The 18,020-nt window shown below is 55.8% G+C and overlaps 1 protein-coding gene across 1 annotated transcript in view; it reads left to right on the plus strand.

Annotated features, from left to right (window-relative positions):
- Positions 1-18,020, plus strand: part of CMIP (c-Maf inducing protein) — a 233,304-nt gene that overhangs the window by 78,748 nt on the left and 136,536 nt on the right. The gene's annotated exons all lie outside the window — the stretch shown is intronic.

Genomic DNA, 18,020 nt, shown 5'->3' on the forward strand with positions numbered 1-18,020 from the left:
CAGGGTGAATGTGGGAGTCGGGGAGAGACCCGTAATAACTGACATTTGCCAAGGGCTAATGTGCTGGACACTGTGCCACGCACATGACACATCTTACTGCCCCCCACACCCGCCACCTGCCCGTGAGGTGGGTAATACCATTGTACCCGCTTTTAGATGGGAGAACCGAGTCTCGGGTGGGTGAAGTGCCTTGCCCTAGGTTAAGTATCCAGTGAGGAGGAGGAGCGGGATTGGGGCAATATTGTTCTCAGAATGTCACCCACGGCCACCACATTGTATGGGCTGCCCACAGACACTCATGGGTTAACGATGCCCAAGAAATAGCGAGCCAGCAGTGGGGTCTCCTGCTTGTGGGAGAAAGATTCCATATCTGACTTCCCGGGGTTTGTTGGAACAGTGGAAACACGGTCAAAACCGGTTTCATCATCATTCGTTAAGTGTGCTGTGGGTTAGCTGGAGTTTTCTCAGTGGATTTGCTTGAAGCTGGCGGGTACCTCCGTATTCTTACTTCATAAGCGGAGTAAGTTGATATCTGCAATTTAAGAAGAGCCTGGTTTTGGTAGGAAGTTGATTCAATTACCATTTTATAAGATTTTCTTGGTCTGGTCTTGATCCTGTGGATTTCTCTTGGTTACAGTAATTTCTGGGTGGTGATCTATCCCCTGTCATTTAAGCCAAGTGACACTGGCATTCAGTGCACCCAAAGAACATACTAGAACAGCCTTGTTCCAAGAAGATAGAAAAAGGCATTAGGTGAAGTGGCATGGAACATCTCAAACTGAGACTGTGTTGTGATCTCGGGCAAGGGTGTGATTATCTGATTTTTTTTCCCCCTGCAGGCAGGTTGATTCCTTCTGAGGTCATTAATTTCATCCACATCCAGGGGGAAATTGTGTTCATTTTGAATTAAAATAAAAGTAATGGTGTTCATCTGGTTTTGGAAACCTTCATCTCTTAAAGCTGATACGATCGGCCTGTCTATAAGTTCATCGTGGGTCAGAACAACAGTATTTATATTCATACACACAGGACATTCGATTAGATAACACAGAGGAAGAACACATACTGATGGGGCGTGATTACCGTGAACTCAGGCAGCCCAGATTCTCCGGTCCTCCTGAATGTCATATTAGCTGGGGATATCCCTTTTTGTGACGCAGGATCTTGCAGCAAAACAGTTGGGTGTAGCCGCCTGGGAGAAAGAAACGCTCGCAGCAGGGATTTTCCAAGCAGGCGCCTCAATTGCACAGAAAAACATCTTGACAATGTTTCCACGAGCCCAGCAGTCCGAGGGGTTTGTGCACAACGTTGAAAGGCCTCTAACCAGGGCATCCTTGGGGGTTGATAGTGATGGACGGGGACACTGCCAAGTATCTGGCTGTCCCGGGGGCCTGACACAGATGTTTGCGGGGCCCACAGTGATGCAAAGAACCGAGGGCCCTTTTGGAAGCACAGGCTGCAAGATCGGTGTTTTCAGGTGCAAAGGAAAGGGCAACGTGCATACGGAAGTGCGCTCTTCTGCTCAGGAATCCTGTGCTGGCTCTCACTGCTTTTGGGAAACCTTCAGGTTTCTCGACCTGGGGCCTGGGGACGGGGGATGGTTCCATCTGGACCTGTGTCTCCCACCTTCTCCTGTTCCGTGGAGTTCACTTACCTGGCTCCAGCCAAAGGGTCTGTTCCCTTTGTTCGGCCAGGCCACGCCGACCACCTCCAAGTGCTCACTGTCCTCTTTGCAAAGACCAATCTTCCCTCCCACCTCCACTCTTTCCCCGCTAATTCCCCTCTTGTTCTCAGCCTCAAGGCCACTGTCATAGGGGGCCCCTGCCACAGGGGACCTTTTGTGGTCCTCCCTGACCTCCCCAGCCTGGGACAGGATAGGTGGGTAATTCTCTTTGTGGGCTTTACCAGCGCAAGCACAATTCCCATGAAATAATGACTCATCCATTGGTGGTTTTGTGTCCTTCTCCCCCACGTTCATATCGCTGCCCCCTCCTCCCCATGCCACGCGGAGCATGTACCCGCATCCAGTAATGGGGGGTCCACTGGGAGGTGAAGACAAAACAGACTTTTGTAGCGAATGGGGGTTGGCAGGACTTGTCTCATTGCAGAATAATCTCCACCACCTTGGAAGTACCCTCCGAGTGCCACTTCTTGGTGAATTGTGAGACACACGGCATGTCGGGTTAAATGGAGGAAATCTCAAGGGTTGTTGAGCGGTTGGTTGCTGTGGCAGCTTCGTGCGTACATTGACCTTGGGGTCTGGTCAGAACATGCTGGTTTGATGACTCCACTGACTGTTTCTGGTCCTGCCCATTGAAGATGTCCAGCCAGGGATGGTTTGGCCATGCCATTCACTGCTCCCCCAGCCAAGAGGCAGACAGCCGCTCCTTTGAAGCCGCGAAAATGTTTCTTATTTTGAATGTTATTTTGATTTCTTTTTTTCTTTTTTTTTTTTTTAAGCTGCACACTTATTGGGCTCTGGGCTTATTTGTTTTAAGTGCTGAACTCTTCTGTTAAATTTTTATTGATTAAAAAAAAAAAACTCGGGGCACCTGGGTGGCTCAGTCGGTTAAGCGCCCGACTTCAGCTCAGGTCAAGATCTCAAGGTTCGTGGGTTCTAGCCCTGTGTCGGGCTCTGTGCTGACAGCTCAGACCTGGAGCCTGCTTTGGATTCTGTGTGTGTCTCTCTCTCTGCCCCTCCCACACTCACACTCTGTCTGTCTGTCTGTCTCTCTCTCTCTGAAAAATAAACATTAAAAAAATTAAAAAATAAAACTCAGTTATGTACTTAAAAATTTTTTTTTCGTTTATTTATTTTTGAGAGACAGAAAGAGTACAAGTGGGGAGGGGCAGAGAGCAAAAGAGACAGAATCCACAGCAGGCTCCAGGCTCCGAGCTGTCAGCAGAGCCCAACGCGGGGCTCGAACTCACAAACTGTGAGATCATGACCTGAGCCGAAGTCGGACGCTTAACTCACTGAGCCACCCAGCCACCCCCTCAATTATATACTTATATTCTTCTCATGGAAAACGATGCCTTACAGAAAAATATGAAGTACCCCTTCCTCCACTACCAGTCCCATTCCTGTCCCACATCCCGCTTTTCCAGTCTTTCTCTATGTTTCTGTATGTTCATGCTCAAGCATATCGTTTTATAGGAAGTGTATGGTATAATTTTATATAAGAGTTTATTTACACATAAGAGGAATCCTGTTGTAGGTACCATCCTTTAGTTTGCCTTTTCACTTAATAAAAGACTTTGTGGAGGGAGGCACCTGAGTGGCCCAGTTGGTTGAGTGTCTGGCTCTTGGTTTCGGCTCAAATCAAGATCCCAGGGTGGTGGGATCGACCCCTGAGCATGGAGCCTGCTTAAGATATTCTTCCTCTCTCTCTCTGTCTCTCTCTCTCTGTCCCTCTCCCCACTCATGCATTCTCTCTCTCTCTTTCTCTCTCTCTCTGTGTCCCCCTCTCTGTCCGAAAGAGAGAAAAAGAGGGAAAGTCAGACTTTGTGGAGATGTATCCATGTTAGTTCAATGGAACCATATAAATTGTGCTAACTTGACTTACTCCTCTAACTGTAAATGGCAGAAGATTTAACAGATGGGCTGGGATTCCCAACACCCTGCCGTCTACTCCCTCGGCACTGGCTGGAGTACACGCTGGTAGGGCACTCTGGGAAGGCTGCGCTTCTCTTCCGGCAAGTTCTGTTGCATGTTACCAAGGGCCAGTTGTGCTTGTCCCCAGACCTGATCAGGCTGGTTGTAGGTGTTACTGTAATTACACAATTTACTTGAAGATTATATAAACTTCTGGAACACGAGTGCGAAAAGAGAGTGGTCGTTTATATGAAAGCCAAACGGAATGCTTCCGAAAGTCTCAGTAGAGAGTTGCTGAAAACCAGGCTGTTGTGGGTGAGACAGCGGGGAAGGCCATACTACCACCGGCCTCGTGGAGGTCTTTAAGGAAACAGGAATTGGGTGTTATCTGTTGCAAATCGCTTGGGGTTTATGTGAGCAAGATAGTGGGGATGTCAGAGGCGGGGCCATCCTCAAGGAAGAGGCATTGTCCCTACCATGAAAGATGGGGAACAAATACACATTTTGCATGTTTCCAGTAAAAATCACATACCTGTTTCATTTCGTAATAACGATTGACTTCTTTTGGGCTCATCACCAGTCACTGGTCCTGGTAGCTGGAGACCCACCGTTCTCTGTTCACATTCCATGAAATGGTTGTCCCTCCACCTCCGGCCCTGTCAGTGGATGTGAAGGTCATTTCTCACCGTTCACGTTTAAACACAGTGCAGGAGCAAACAGCTCTTCTGAGATTGCACGCACAGATCAGTTGTGGGTACATGCTGAGACGCGGAATTGCTGGGTGTGGGCTCACTTGGTCGGCAGGGAAGCTGGAGCTCCGTGACCCAGGACGGGTTTTTACCTGGGAAGGAGGGTTGCACAGGGGCCGTATGTTAAACGTGCACGTATTCAACCAGCGCTTGGGTCTCTTTACTTAGCAGGCGTTTCTTGTGCCTTGCTTTGTGTGCCGGGGGCTGCGGTGGGCCTTGGGGGTTAGGAGATCCCCAGCATGGGGTGCCTGGCCTCGCGAAGCAGGCCAGATTATTCTGTATGTGGGAGAACAGACTGCCTGAGTCTCTGGACCTTCGTCTGAGCGGAATGCTCTCCATCTGTCCTGGTCACCTCGGACCACCTTAACACAGTACCACTGACTTGGGGGGCTTGAGCAACAGACATTTGTCATAGCTCTGAGGCTGGAAGTCTAAGGCCAGGGTGCCAGCCTAATCGGTGCCTCGCGAGAGCCCTCTTCCCGGGCTTCCCCCTGTGTCCTCACGTGGCCGACACCGAGGGCTCTGGGCTGCCTCTTCTCGCAAGGGGTTCCCACTCTCATGTCCTCTAACCCCAATTATTCGCCGAAGGCCTCGCTTCCCAATCTCATCACAATGGGTTTAGGGCCTCAGCATGTGGATTTGGGGGGTGGGTATTGGAGACACAAACATCCAGTCTGTACCATCCCCATCATGGGAGAGCAGAGAGGGGAGCATTTTACAGGGGGGCAGAATGTCTAAGATTGACTTGTAGCTTTGCTCTTGAGGGGGTTGTGGATTTTCTGTTCTAGGCTTAGCAAAAGGCAAGTTCAGGGGTCCATTCCAAAGAGTGTTCGTCTGACCCCCTGCTGACTTGGAATGTGTGAGGTGGGGGAGGGCAAAGGTCCGGAATCGTGGGACCCCTGTGTCCCTCCTGGTTCTGCCCATTGCTTGCTCTGTGGCCTCGAAGAGATTGCTTCACCTCTCTGGGCCTCAGCGTACACATCTGATAGGTGGGCTGGGTCGGGCTTGGGCAATCTGAAGACAGAATGGTCCTGAGATGGCACAGAGTTTGTGGCTGTCTTCGCCTTGGGCAGAATGATGCCCTTCCCTCTCCTCACATCACAGCCAAGGCTGCACGACAGCCACAGAGCCTTCTCGGTTGGCACCATGAGAACGTTTGAGAGCAATCACGTTCACCCCCATAGATGGCTGCTTACTGCGAAGGCATTTTATCGGCCAGCCATTCCTACGTTAAGGTCCAGGGCTGCTGGGACTCTGCCGTTGCCCTCCTGGGCCCTGCTGTACCTGTCTGTGGCCCTGCCTTGGCCCAGTGAGCAGTGGGTCTGAATGTGATGAGAAGGAGGTCAGTCGGGAGAACGAGAGTCTGAGCCGTGAAGGAAGAAGGCCTGGGTTCAAATTCAGCCTTTAGCTCTGTGATTTCAGGCATGTTACTTTCCCCCTCGGTGCCTCAGTTTCCACACATGGATAAAACAGACTACCGTCTTAGAACAGTGCCAGGCCTAACAAAGATGGAGTTCAGTTCCCTGCGACGAAGAGAGATCCTTTGGCCCTGGAAGTCTCTCTTTCCAAGGAAGTAACTAAGTTTGAGTTCGTTGTTTAAAAATTGACTCCTTCCAATCCAGCTGTGACCCCTGAAGTCCCTTCTATTTCAGAACTTCTCCTCCCTCTGTAAAGAAAAGAGTATACTGAGCTAATTGCTGGTATGAACCATATTGCAGGGAAAAAGGTTTATCCTGCTTAGGAGAATGCAGCTATTTTAAGGAACCTTTAGCACATTTTTATTTGCATCCACCTGCTGCAAGAAATCTCCATTGTGAACGAGCCTCCTTGGGGTAACCGTTCTCCTTGGAGATCAGACCCTCCGCTCAGGAGAAAGGGGGAGGGGTAGAGTGTACCAGGTGCGGGCCCTGCGTGGTGAGGTCGCCCCCCATCATTCTACCCTTCGTGGGCTTCCCTGATCGCCTCCCCTTGCTGCACCGCGGTTCTGAATTTGTGGAGACAGACCCGCACTTCCCTTTTCAATGTGGGCGGAAGTTTCCTTTTAAAACAGGGCCCAGGCTGCAACGTCATGCAGGTGAAAGAGAGCGGGTTTATTGCAGCCTCTGGTGCTGCGTGTGGTAGACCTAACCTGCCAAGGCGCTCTTCTAATTACCCATTGAGCTCTCTTGTTCTCAAGGTGGGAGTTAGTGTGCGCGTGCGTGCAGGTGGGCCGGGAGGTAACCTCCTGTTTATCAACATTTCCTCCTCCAGCCAGCCTGGAACTGGCCCTCAGGCCTCAGCTTTCAGAACACACCCTCTCTGCTTGGAGTCTAGAGGCTCCCGTTTCTACCCTGGCTGGGTCCAATGCAGCGGAGCCAGGCCCATGAGTGTGTGCGTGCGTGTGCGTGTGTTTGTATACGTGTGGAGTGTTGCGTCTGCACACGTGTACGTAGGGGGGTTTACGTGCGTGCGTGTTTACATGTTTTGTGTGTGTGTGTGTGTGTGTAGGGCGTGTATGTGTGTGTGTTTGTACATGTATATGGAGTGTTGTGTGTGTATACACGTGTGTGTGCAGGGGGTGTCTCCAGAGTCGAGTAACTTGAGTGGCACTTAAAACTCCCCATCACCCACAGGGCAAAGTTCACCTCCTTGTTTTCCAGGCAGAGAAGGCTGAATTTGGCCCCAAATCAATCTTTATTTTCATCTCCTGCCAGTTCCTTACCAGGCACCCTGTGCCCCAGCCGCAGACAGACAGCCTTTTCTTATTGCCCAAAGGGCCCGTGATCGTGGGTACTTCCAGACCTTCGAGCGTGCCAGGGATCCCCATTCTGTCCTCTTTCCTGGCCCAGCTCACATGCTGTGAAACCTCTGAGGCCTGCCCAGGCCTCGTCCTCCCTCCTCTGGGCTACTTAGCCTTGCGTGTCCTTGTACGACATGCTCACCGCGTGCACTGTTGTATTTGATATAATGTGTCCGTCATCCCAGCAGACGTCCTGCTACCTGAGAACAGGTACAGACTCTGACCCATCACCACACGCAGCACATACGGTGCCTGGCGGAGCGCCCGTGCTTGGTGCCGGTCAGAGCGAAGGAGCGGACGTTCGTGTGGTGAGGCTAGAACAGCTGCTTGGCAAACAGTATCGACATCGATAATAGTATGTGTTTGTTGAGGGTTCGGTGCTGGGCCCCGTGCGAAGCACTTTACCTCAGTGAGTGCATTTAATTCAAACCACCCTGGCAGGCAGGTGCTGGAATTATCCCCTGTTGTCAGCTGGGAACGGGAGGCTCAGGAAGGAAGAGCAAGTTTACTCCGGGTCGCTCGATTATACGCGGTGGGTCCAGGATGCTCACCGTGAAGGAGGGTAACCAGTTACCTACCACCCTGCTCCTCTTCTGGAAACCAGCCTCTCCTTGGCACTTCTTCCACGTGACAGCGGCTTTCCAGCTCCTCTTGCCCTGCTTTCCTGGGCACAGGAACCGCCCTGCCTGCCTGCCCTCCCACGTGCCCTAGGATCTTTGCACGGGATTTCCACGTGCGGTTGCAAGTCTGGGTCTCAGCCGAATGACAGAGCACAGGGTCCCCCCACATGCCTGTCAGAGAATTCCTAAATTTGCTCCAAGCGGTATCACCCCCCCCCCCCCCCCCCCCCCGCCTCAACGGAGGCATACCTAGTGACTGCAGGGAGAACCCATCGTGACCTACATCAGAAGGAAGTGGGGCAGCCAGTCGGGGGGAGAAACAGATGACGCTCGCTCGCCATGAATAACGGTGTTGCAGCACATCACAGCCACCGGTCGGGGATGAAAGGCATTGATTGATAATAGAAGCTCACACTCATCCTCATTGTTATAAGTTAATAATTTTTCTGAGACCTCCTGAGGGGACCCCGCTGCCTGAGCAGGGAGGGGAGGGAACGGCGGCCCCAGGGGAAGGAGGAGTCCTGCTCTTCAACTGAGTCTAGAGCGAGCAGACTTCCCCGGCTTCTTCCCTGGCGTCAGGGGGAGAGGGAAGGACACCCGAGAAAGGACGTCTCACTCTGGTGGCGGCCACTCACTGTGGACACCCGGTGAGACGGAGCCCAGGATGCGGGGCCCAGACGGTCTCTGAGGTGGGAAGGAAGAACCGGGCTGGAAATCCGTTCAGGAGCCAGTCCAGCGGACTGCTTTCTCTTCCGTCTGTTCTCTGTGGGCTTGGCGGCAAAGGGAACGAGGCTCCGAGCGGCAGGCCATGCATTTGTGCACGCGTTCATCTGTTTCATCAATGTTTATTGAGGGTCTGTGTCCCAGGAACCACGCGAAACGCTGGGGATATAGTGATGAGCAAAGGCTGTGTCCTACCCTCGCTCTCAGCCTGCTGGAGAAGACTGATGTCAGATGCTTATAATGTGGGCTAATAAAGTAGGGTAATGAACATCATTCATTCGTTCATTCATTCATTCAACCATCCCGCGGGTGCCGAGCACCTACTATGCTCTGGGCATTGTTCTAGACCAGCGCTGCCCAATATGGTAGCCGCTAGCCACATACGTCTGTTGAGAGTTAATTAAAATTAAGCGAAATTAAAAGTTCGGTTCTTCAGATTTCAGAGACTCTATGGCCACATGTGGGTAGTAGCTCCTGTACCGGCCAGGATGGACACAGACCATTTCCATCGTTGTGGAAAGTTGTGTTGGGCGGGCCGCAAAGGTGAGGCGCTTGGAAAAGCTCTCTGCCCTCGGGGTTCCAGATCTAGCGGCTTTGGATACAGACCGGTGTGTGTTCTTTAGCAGACGGGGTGGTAGGTGCACAGATGGGGCTGCACGGAAGCAGGGCACCTGAGCCGAGCCTGGCCTAGAGGGAGGGATGTTTCAGTGAAGTCTGAGTCACGTGAAGAGGGTGGGGGGCAAAAGGGGCAGGGCCCAGCGTCCCGGGAGGGAGGAACATGTGTCCAGGCCTGGCCATTAGAAGGAGGCCAGAGAGACCGCGTGGCTGGTTGTGGGCCCCACGTGTGTTGACTGGGCCATGAGTGAGGGACCAGCTGAAGGCAGAAGAGACCAGGCCACACAGGCTCTCCTGGGACTTTCTGCCACCCCTGAGGCCGACCCTTCCCTGGGCGTGTGGGCAGAGGGTGCTGTAACCACATCGGCCAGACTCTTGGAAGGAAGGTCTGGTTCGAGGGGCCAAGGGTGTACATCTTGCTCAGGCTGAGCCCTGGGGACAGACTGCCCCGTCAGGCAACAGCTGAGGGTGGCAGATGGGGGATGGAGAGAGGAAGGAGGAGGGGGGAGGAAGTGCCTGCTTCGAGCTGTCTGCAGGGTCCAGACATGGGTGTCTGTCCTCTCAGTGTCCAAGAAAACAACTTGGGAAGCAGCCCCTGCTCCCCTTGTGGGACCGCAGAAGGAAGGCAGAGGCAGCGGCTGTGATTCTGGGGCAGCCAGAGGGGATTCGACGTCTCCACCCGCCTGGGACTGGGTCGTGCCCTGGGGAAGAGGGGACAGTGGGAGAGTCAGGCAGCCCGTTCAGCTCCACTCTGTCCTGTCACTGGAGCAGCTCACGGCCACAGGTCCCAGCTTCCTTGTCTGCAGTCTGGTGACAGTAATGTCATCCTGTAGGGCTGCGGGGACAGTTTTGACATAATCTGAGCCACTGGCATTTGTGGAGGGTTTACCTTGAGCCAGGCATTGTGTTGCATCCTTCACACTAGGATCTCTTAACAGAGACCCTCCTGACCCCTGAGGTGGCTCGTTCTCTGTGGGGGGCTGGGGGGGGGGGATACCCTGTTTGTGGAGGGTGTGACCTGCTAGATGCCGGTAGCACCTGCCCCAGCGTGACACCCAGCGGCGTCTCTAGACATCGCCAGATGCCCACGGCCGAGAGCCCCATTTTACAGACGGAGCTGGCTGCCGTCCGAGCCGAACCGTGGCCATCAGGCTTCAGACTCAGGTCTGTGTGCCTGGGCTGGGGCACTCAGCCATGAACTCCATTATACCTTTGGCCTGGGCAGAAGGAGCGCAGCCCAGGGCCAGGCGCACAGTAGGTGGTCGGTGAGGCCTCTTCCCACGATGGAGCGCTGGTTCGTTCAGTCAGAAAACCAGGCCCTTTGCGCTGGAAGCTGGCAGCGCAGGGTGGGGAGGGCGGGGCCCGACCCCCAGCCTGGCCCTGACTTACCTTACTTGCTGGCACACCACGGCCTGCTTGAGGGCGGAGGGAGCCGTTTGTACTTGACAGGCCATGATTAACCTCGCCCGGCTGGTAAATCATCCGAAGGACAGAACTTTCCCCTGGAAAATGCCATTCTGGCCGACGCGGGCCGTTGTTTCACATCTGCACTTCCTCCCTCGGGCTTGGACGGCCCACCGGGTCGGGAGCCACGCAGAGGGCCGCCGCGAAATCGTGCCCAAGTAGATTAGTCCCTCTCTTCCCTGCCAGGGCTGGGCTGTGTGTTTGTGAGAGCGAGCGAGCGAGAGTGTGGTGGGGGTGTTGGGGAAGCAGCCCCGAGAGGCAGGCCTGAGGCCTCCTTGTTTGTTTACTGTCTTTGGAAACCACCATCAGTGATGCAATCATCCCCAGAGGGCAGAGGTGGCAAGGACTGGCCTTTGCCAAACCTGGCACTCTGGGCCTGGAGCAGGGCACGGGGTGCCGACCGGCTCCCTCGTCCCCTCTATGTCGAGAAACCGTGCATGTACACACACGTGTGCATGCACGCTCATATTTAACACGTGCCTGCGTGAGCTCTGTGTGCGTGCGCGCACACACACGTGTGTGCACCTGTCTGTGCGTGTGCGTGTGTAAGTGTTGTGGTGTGTGATGTGACCCACCCGCGCCGTGGTTGTAGGGCCGAGGTCATGTCCTCCAGGCACCTGGCACGTGCCGATGTTGGCCCTTCTCCTTCGCCTCTCCTTTTCATACGCAGCGGATACACAGCTGGGTTGGACGCACAGCTTTGCCTGTTCCTCGCTGTGACCTGAGGCCAGTCATGTGCGCGGAGTCTCAGTGTTCTCCTCTGTGAAAGGGGAGAGTTAAGGCAGCTGCGGGAAGTTGCAGTGAGGTCCACGGGTGACCGCGGTGCACCTGGCTGGGGGCCGGGCTGGGAGAGGGCAGGCCATAGATGGCTTGTCCCCCAGCTTGGGGAGGCGTGGCCTTGCCCACGGGGGGCTCAGGAGAACAGTGGGGGCTTTGGCTGCTTGCTGCTCTTGACCCTGAAAGCTTGGCGGCATCGGGTAGGACTGCATAGGCGGGTCTCATCCTACCTTGTGTGTTCTTGGTGTGGTTAGTCACATAGCTTCTGGTGCCAGGGGAGGCCTGAACTCAGTGGGGATTTCGTGCTCCTATGGCTTGCCTGGTCAGAGTTAGAAATTACTAGAAGGCCAAGGTCAGGGGCTCCAGAGACCCTGGTTTTGCTCAGTGGTGACCACCACACTGTCATTCTTACATGAAGCTGCTGCCCTTTTCTGTGGTGACAGCCCCCGGCATTCTCCCTGTTTGCCCAGGAGAGGACAAAGAATCCCACTCGCATTTTGTGCCCACTGCGTGCCCCCCCTCCCCCCAGCTCCATCAGATAAATCCAGAGGGTTCTCAGTAACCACGGACAACGGAAAGTGAAGAAAATAGGAGTATTTTCTCTGCCTTGCCACTGTTTTCCGATTAGTCACTCCTAACTAATTAGCAAGTGACAAATGGGACAATAAAGCTCTGAAAATATCCATCGACATCCTAGAATCGCAGCCACAGACATGGCAGATGGCCTGGCCAAGAAGCAGAGACGGGGGAAGACATCTGTGGGAGGCAGGCACGGAGGTCCGAGGCGCTCTGGGCATGTCAGGAAGGTGGCTGCAGGTGGGCCTGAGAGACACGCGTGGGACATGTGCGGGGGGTGCGGGAAACTCCCCCCCCACACACACACACACACACTGTCTGGGAGAAGTGATTTCCCATCACCATCATCGAGGGACACAGGTGGACGTCCCCCGTCCGGTGTGGAAGTTGTCAAGGGGACTCTGGGGACTGTGTCGGGGCCTCTGGCCAGGGTGGCCTCTCTCTGAAGGCAGCTGAGACCCCTCAGGTGGACAGTGTGTGTGGGGGCGGGTGTGTGTGTGGGCGGCAGCCGCTGCTTCCGTAGCCGGGTACCCCCACGCCTTCTCAGGACGGCTGAGGTGGTGCCACGACATCGGGCAGAAGATGCTTTCTGGCAGCTCTGTTGACATGTCCGTGGAGGGTCCGTGGGGACCTGCTCCACATGGGCGGCACGCGGGGGGCTGGGTGGCAGTTGTCCTAGCAGGACATGCAGCCCTCCTGCCCCGCGAAGCCCCAGGAGTCCCGGGGTGCTCAGCGTTGCGGTGCCGTCCTTTGGCCTTGGAGGCCCCACGGAGGTGTCTTATGTCACGTCCTCTCATGTTTGTTCGGCCTGTCTTGGCTTGGCTTCAAGGGGCTTGGCTTCAAGGGGGCAGGAATCTCCATCCCTCACCTACTGGGAAGGAGGAGGCAACTCAGCGGCTGTTGTCTCATGAAGGTAGGTTCCGTGGGGCTGATTGTCACCGGCCGGGGAGCCCGAGAGTGCCCTGCAGGGCACTGTAGTTTCCCGTGGCTGGTATGACAAATTCCCACGAACTTGGAGGCTTAGAACCACACCAGTTTACTGTCTCACAGTTCTGGAGACCAGAAGTCCGACATGGGTCCCCTGGACTAAAACCAAGGCATCAACGGAGCCGTGTCCCTTCAACTTTCCCAGCGTCCACAGGCCGCCCGCGTCCCCAGGCTCACGATGGCACTGCTCCCGCTCTCCGCCTCTGCCCCTCTTCTGAGGCCATGGGGCCCACGGGGTAGCCCAGCATCACCCCCATCTCGGCAGAGCCCCGCTTGCTGTGGCAGGCCCCGTATTCACAGGTTCTGGGGATTCAGATGTGGACACCTTGGGGGGCCTGGGGGGCGTGGTTCTGCTGACCACAGCGGGCCAGCCCTGGCACAAGAGACCCAGATCCCTCCCGCCCCCACGTGTCCCCCCATTTCCACCAGACATTGTGCCGGGGCCGGGGGTGACTAGGTCCCAGCCCTCACAGAGTTTTCAGTCCGTCCCAGAGGGGAGGCCGACGTGAACGGGAGTTTTCACGGGGAGGTGAGTTTTATCGGGTGAGCCGGTCTCCTCCTCCAGGGCTGCGGGAAGCGACTTGTCAGCTGTGGTCTGAGGGAGGAGGAGGGTGAGGGAAGTCAGCTGGGAGCACAGACCTGCAGATGGGTCTTGGCACCCGGGGCCTGAACTCCCTGTTGCTGGAAATCCCTCCTCATTTTTGTCCGCCGTGGTGGCGCCTGCTCTGTCCTCGGACCCTCTGCCCGCTGGTTTTCTGGAAGGTGGGAGGGGTCGGCTCCCTCCCTGCCCTGGTCTCTGGCCCAGCGGCCGTGCCTCCAGGAGGCTGCCTGGACGTGGCTGCAGCGATGTGGGAAATAGGACCCAGGACCATATTTGCAAAAGCAACAGAGTTGAAAGCTGGGCGGGCGGGCTGGGTTCAGCTGTTTGCACTGGGGGAAGCCCTGGCCTCAGAGATGCCTTCTTCCTCCTCCGGCCAGAAAGGGAGGTTGTTTCAGACTCTCTGATGAGGAGCATCTATTCCAAACAAACCCTGCTGCCCGTCCGGTGCCAGCCTGGAACAGGGGAGGCGACTGTGACACGCTGGGCCGCCCCTTCACAGCGGTGGGTGAGGTTGCTCAGGACAGCGCTGGGGGTGGGGGGTGGGGAGCAGGACCTCAAGTCCAGCCTTGAGATAAAAGGCGGGCACGCTCCGCCGGCTGCGGACACACCTCCCCTCCCTGCCCCGGAGATGCCATTGTGTCTTGTCCTTCCCGCGCCCTCGCCTCTCGCCAGAAGCTTTAGGTCGCACGGCCAACGTTCTTCTCTGGGGTGGAAAAAATCAGGGAATGAAGTACGAGCTTCCGATTAGCAGAGACAGAAAAATCACTGGCGGGGGGGTCCCTGTGCTGCGGCCTCCCCAGGTCCCCTTGCTGTCACATGCCCGCCCTCCTCGGCCTTCCAGCACCCTCTGGGCTTTGGACGCAGTGGGCAAGGGCGTCCAGTGGGCTGTGAGCAGCAAGGTGGGTTGCCACGTCATACTCGGTCCTGGGCCGGGAGGCGGAGGCTGCCTCCCCAGCTCGTGGGTGTGACGCGGCCCCCTGAGCGTGCCACTTGGGAACCGAAGTAAATAGTTGCTAAGTTAATTGTCTTCCTTGCTGAGCTCAGCGAGGGCAGAGACCCTAGGACGTGATCGGCACCCAGTAAGTGTGTACGTTGAGTGGAACCTACCTTTGCTGTAAGAATTGAGTTTTACCTCTGAATTAACCAGTTCTAGGTGTGTAGTTTGACCTCAGAGGAAATACCCTTCTCTTCCAAAGGTATTTCTACCTACTGTTCTGTAACTGAGCTCATTTAATGCAAAGAGAAGCCAAGGAGCAGGGGGATTCAGAGAAATCTCCTGCATCAGCCGGATGTACAGCAGACTAGTGGTAGTAAGTGGGGCATCTGTTCCACTGCTTTCCACAGCTGTGCCCGGGGCAGACATCAGTAATCAATCACCACTCTTTCCACTTGAGCCCCGATGAGGCTGCAGAATCCTTCACAACTCACTTCCAGGAAGCCACCTCCAGGCATCTGAGAGGTCTGCAAAATCCCGAATTGGCAGATAGGTCCACGTAATCTAATGCATCTCATACCTTCTACCCGGATTTCTACTCTGACTCAGGACAGTCGCCGTACTGTCTCATTTTCTTCATTCCCTAGCATCAACAAGTGTCTGTCCTGCAGCCGCTTTACGGGCCAAATAACCCTGGTCAGGCCACTTCATTCTTCCGTTGCGCTCAGGCCCTTGTCTGTAGATTGGAGGGAATCGTACACCTGGCAAGACTCCGACTCCGTGAGACCCAAGCAAAGCACGGAATGCTTAGCACAGTGCCCGCTAGCACCTAGTGGCACTCAAGAAACCACCACAGCCTTAAAATACGTTTGTCCCCCATCTGGGGTGGGGGGGGGGCAGATTGAGCCCCTGGCCGCAGGTGGTGCTGGGCTGGAAGTGCCCAGGGGTGCCCAGCCCTTCCCAGAGGCAGTAAGCGTTCCCCAGCCTCTGGCAAGTCCTCCTCAGCAAAGTCCTGCAATGGGAGGGCCACCCTCTCTTGCCCTGGTGCCTCACCCCTCCATTCACAGTCCCAGGGGTCCACCCCAGGGGGCCTCGTCTCAGGTCTGCCGCATCCAGCAAAAAGCCAGAGCGAGAAGAAAGCCTGTCATTTCCCCTCTTGCAGAAATCCACAAGAAGTATTTCCAATGTTGTCATAGTTATAATAAGCAGCAGGCATCATCCAGGGAGGGGAAACGTGACGGAGCAGTGCGGAAAAAAATACCCTTGGTTCCTTTATCTCCAGAGTGGTCTCTGTGGCTCTGGAGAAATCAGGGTTCCCCTGGGCTTAGGTGGGAACAGTTTTCTCCTTTCTGACTTAGCTTGAGGGCACAGAACTACACCCCAGTGGGGGACACACAGACCTGGTGACCGTACGGACTTGCGAACATGGCTGCCAGGCCTCCCCAGGCCACGTGGGGGGGGGGGGGCGGTCCTCAGGCAGATCCAAGGCCCTGGGCCCCTCTGTGGCGCCTGCTGCTGTTAGAGGCAGCTGGTCAGGGGCGTTACCTGGGCAGGTGTGTTTCGTCTTCCTTGCCCCTGCCGGTCCCTGTTTATCCCTGGGTTCAGATCCCTCTGCCTTCTCCAGAACTCCCCGTGCCCGACATTGCTTCAGGAGCTCCCATAGCCACGGTTTCGTGTCAGGAGCCTGGCCACCCTGGCAGTGCATGTATCTACCAACCCTGCGTTGCTAGACTGGCTCTCAGAGGGCTGAAGCCACTGGTCTGAGGTCACACAGCTCCTAAGTGACAGAGCCAGAATGTGCCCCTAGTCCTCCGATTCTGGTGCATGTGCAGTGGGGCCTCCTCACGACACACATTGGACCTTTGCCAGAACTTTGCCTGGATGAATAAATAAAACCAGCGGTAGGGAAGAAACTCAAAAATTAAGAGGCCAGCAGTATGAAATCTGGGAGGTAGATTTGACGTGGGTCATTGTTGAGAGAAGGACTGCCTTCCTGGCCCTTCCCTGCAGCCCCGTGGCCTTAGAACAGCTGTCTCCGCCTCGCCGACCCTCTGCCCCTGTCCTGCAGGGGTCCCGGAACCCACCTCCTGCCCTGATCCGTCCGTGACCATGCACGCTGGAGCCGGTGAAACCGCTGGGGGGCAATTATTGCCACTGGGGCTGTCCTGAAGGGGGGGCCTGATTCCTGCCAAGTGATTGTTCCTCCTGGACCTTGTTTTCCTCACCTCTGACGCGGTTCAGCAGTAAAATAAATGTCTACAGCTGGGAACCACGAAGGTAACAGCCAGGAGGTAAACCTTGTCACGCAGTAAGTGCTTAATAAATAGGAGCTTCTTACTGGCTGTCCTTTATTTCTCTTACGACTTGAGTACAGTCCCTGCCAAATAGAAGCATCGTCTCCTCTGCCTTCAGCCTTTGTTTCCCTGAAAAACGCAGACCCGGCGAGGAGCCAGGAATCCAGCTGGGGAGGCATCTCATTGGGGTCGGAACTTGGGCTCCGGAGTCACACCGGCCACACACATCTGCACGTCTGTGACCTTTGGCAAGCCGCATCCCTGGTCTTGGCCTTGGTTTCCGCGGCTGGAGGACGGGGGGTCATTTTGCTACCGCCCCTGTGGTCTCTTTCACAGTCTCACCAAAACCTCGTCAGGTGCCGCGGCCCAGCGTCCGGCACGCCGTGGTGCCCAGTGAGGACTGTTCTTGGCAGGACGTTGCGGATATCTTGGTGGATGTTGTTGCTGCCAGTCTCGTGTGTGTGGAGTGCGTATGTGTGTGTCCACATGTGTGTTTGGGTCGGGGAGGGGGCGCTGCCCGTCAGAGCCCTTCTCTGGGAAGGGAGTCACGCTCTTCCCGCCCTTGCTCCAAGAGCCCCTGCTTTGCCAGAGCCACCAGGCGGCATCATCTGGAGGGTCAGGAAGGTGTGGGTCTGGCCTGGTGCTGCCCACCACTGGGGCACAGCCCTTCCAAGGAGGCAGGGGCTGCCTGGGGGCTGGGAAGACCCTGCTGTGGCGTCTCCATTATGGCCCTGCCTTCCGATACAACCCGGGCCAGGGACCCGAAGAGCGGAGCCGGCCCCTTACCTGGCCACAGCTCACCTTAGTGTGCCGTCAGAGGCCCATTCTACCTGCTGGACCCCCCGCCCCCCGGGGGCTGGGATGCCTCAGGGAGCAAGGCAAATGCAGCTCAGTACGGACGGGCCAGCGGCTGGCCAGGGACACAGGCATTGAATGTGTTAGAAGGGGACGTCTGCTCTAGAAGCTGTCTGTGGCCTTCGGTTGCTCCTACCCTTTGGCCAGATAGCCTTTGGTACCCTTTGGCTCCTACCCTTTGATGGATAATGCTGCGGTGAACGTGGGGGCGCGGCTACCCCCTTGGGTCCCTGCTGTCGACTATCCTGGGCAGGTGCCTGGGGTGGAGCTGCTGGCTCAGTGGTAATTCCGTTGTTGAACTTGGGGGGGAATCTCCTAAGCGGTTTCCCGCAGCGGCTGCCCCGTTTTGCATTCCCACCACCAGCGCGCAAGACTCCGGGGCCTCCGCACCCCCTCGGCTTTGTTATTTTCTGGTCTTCTCGTAGTAGCCACCTCGATGGGTGTGGAGCGT

Source organism: Neofelis nebulosa, chromosome 17 (genome assembly GCF_028018385.1).
Source record: "Neofelis nebulosa isolate mNeoNeb1 chromosome 17, mNeoNeb1.pri, whole genome shotgun sequence".
Lineage (NCBI taxonomy): Eukaryota > Metazoa > Chordata > Mammalia > Carnivora > Felidae > Neofelis > Neofelis nebulosa.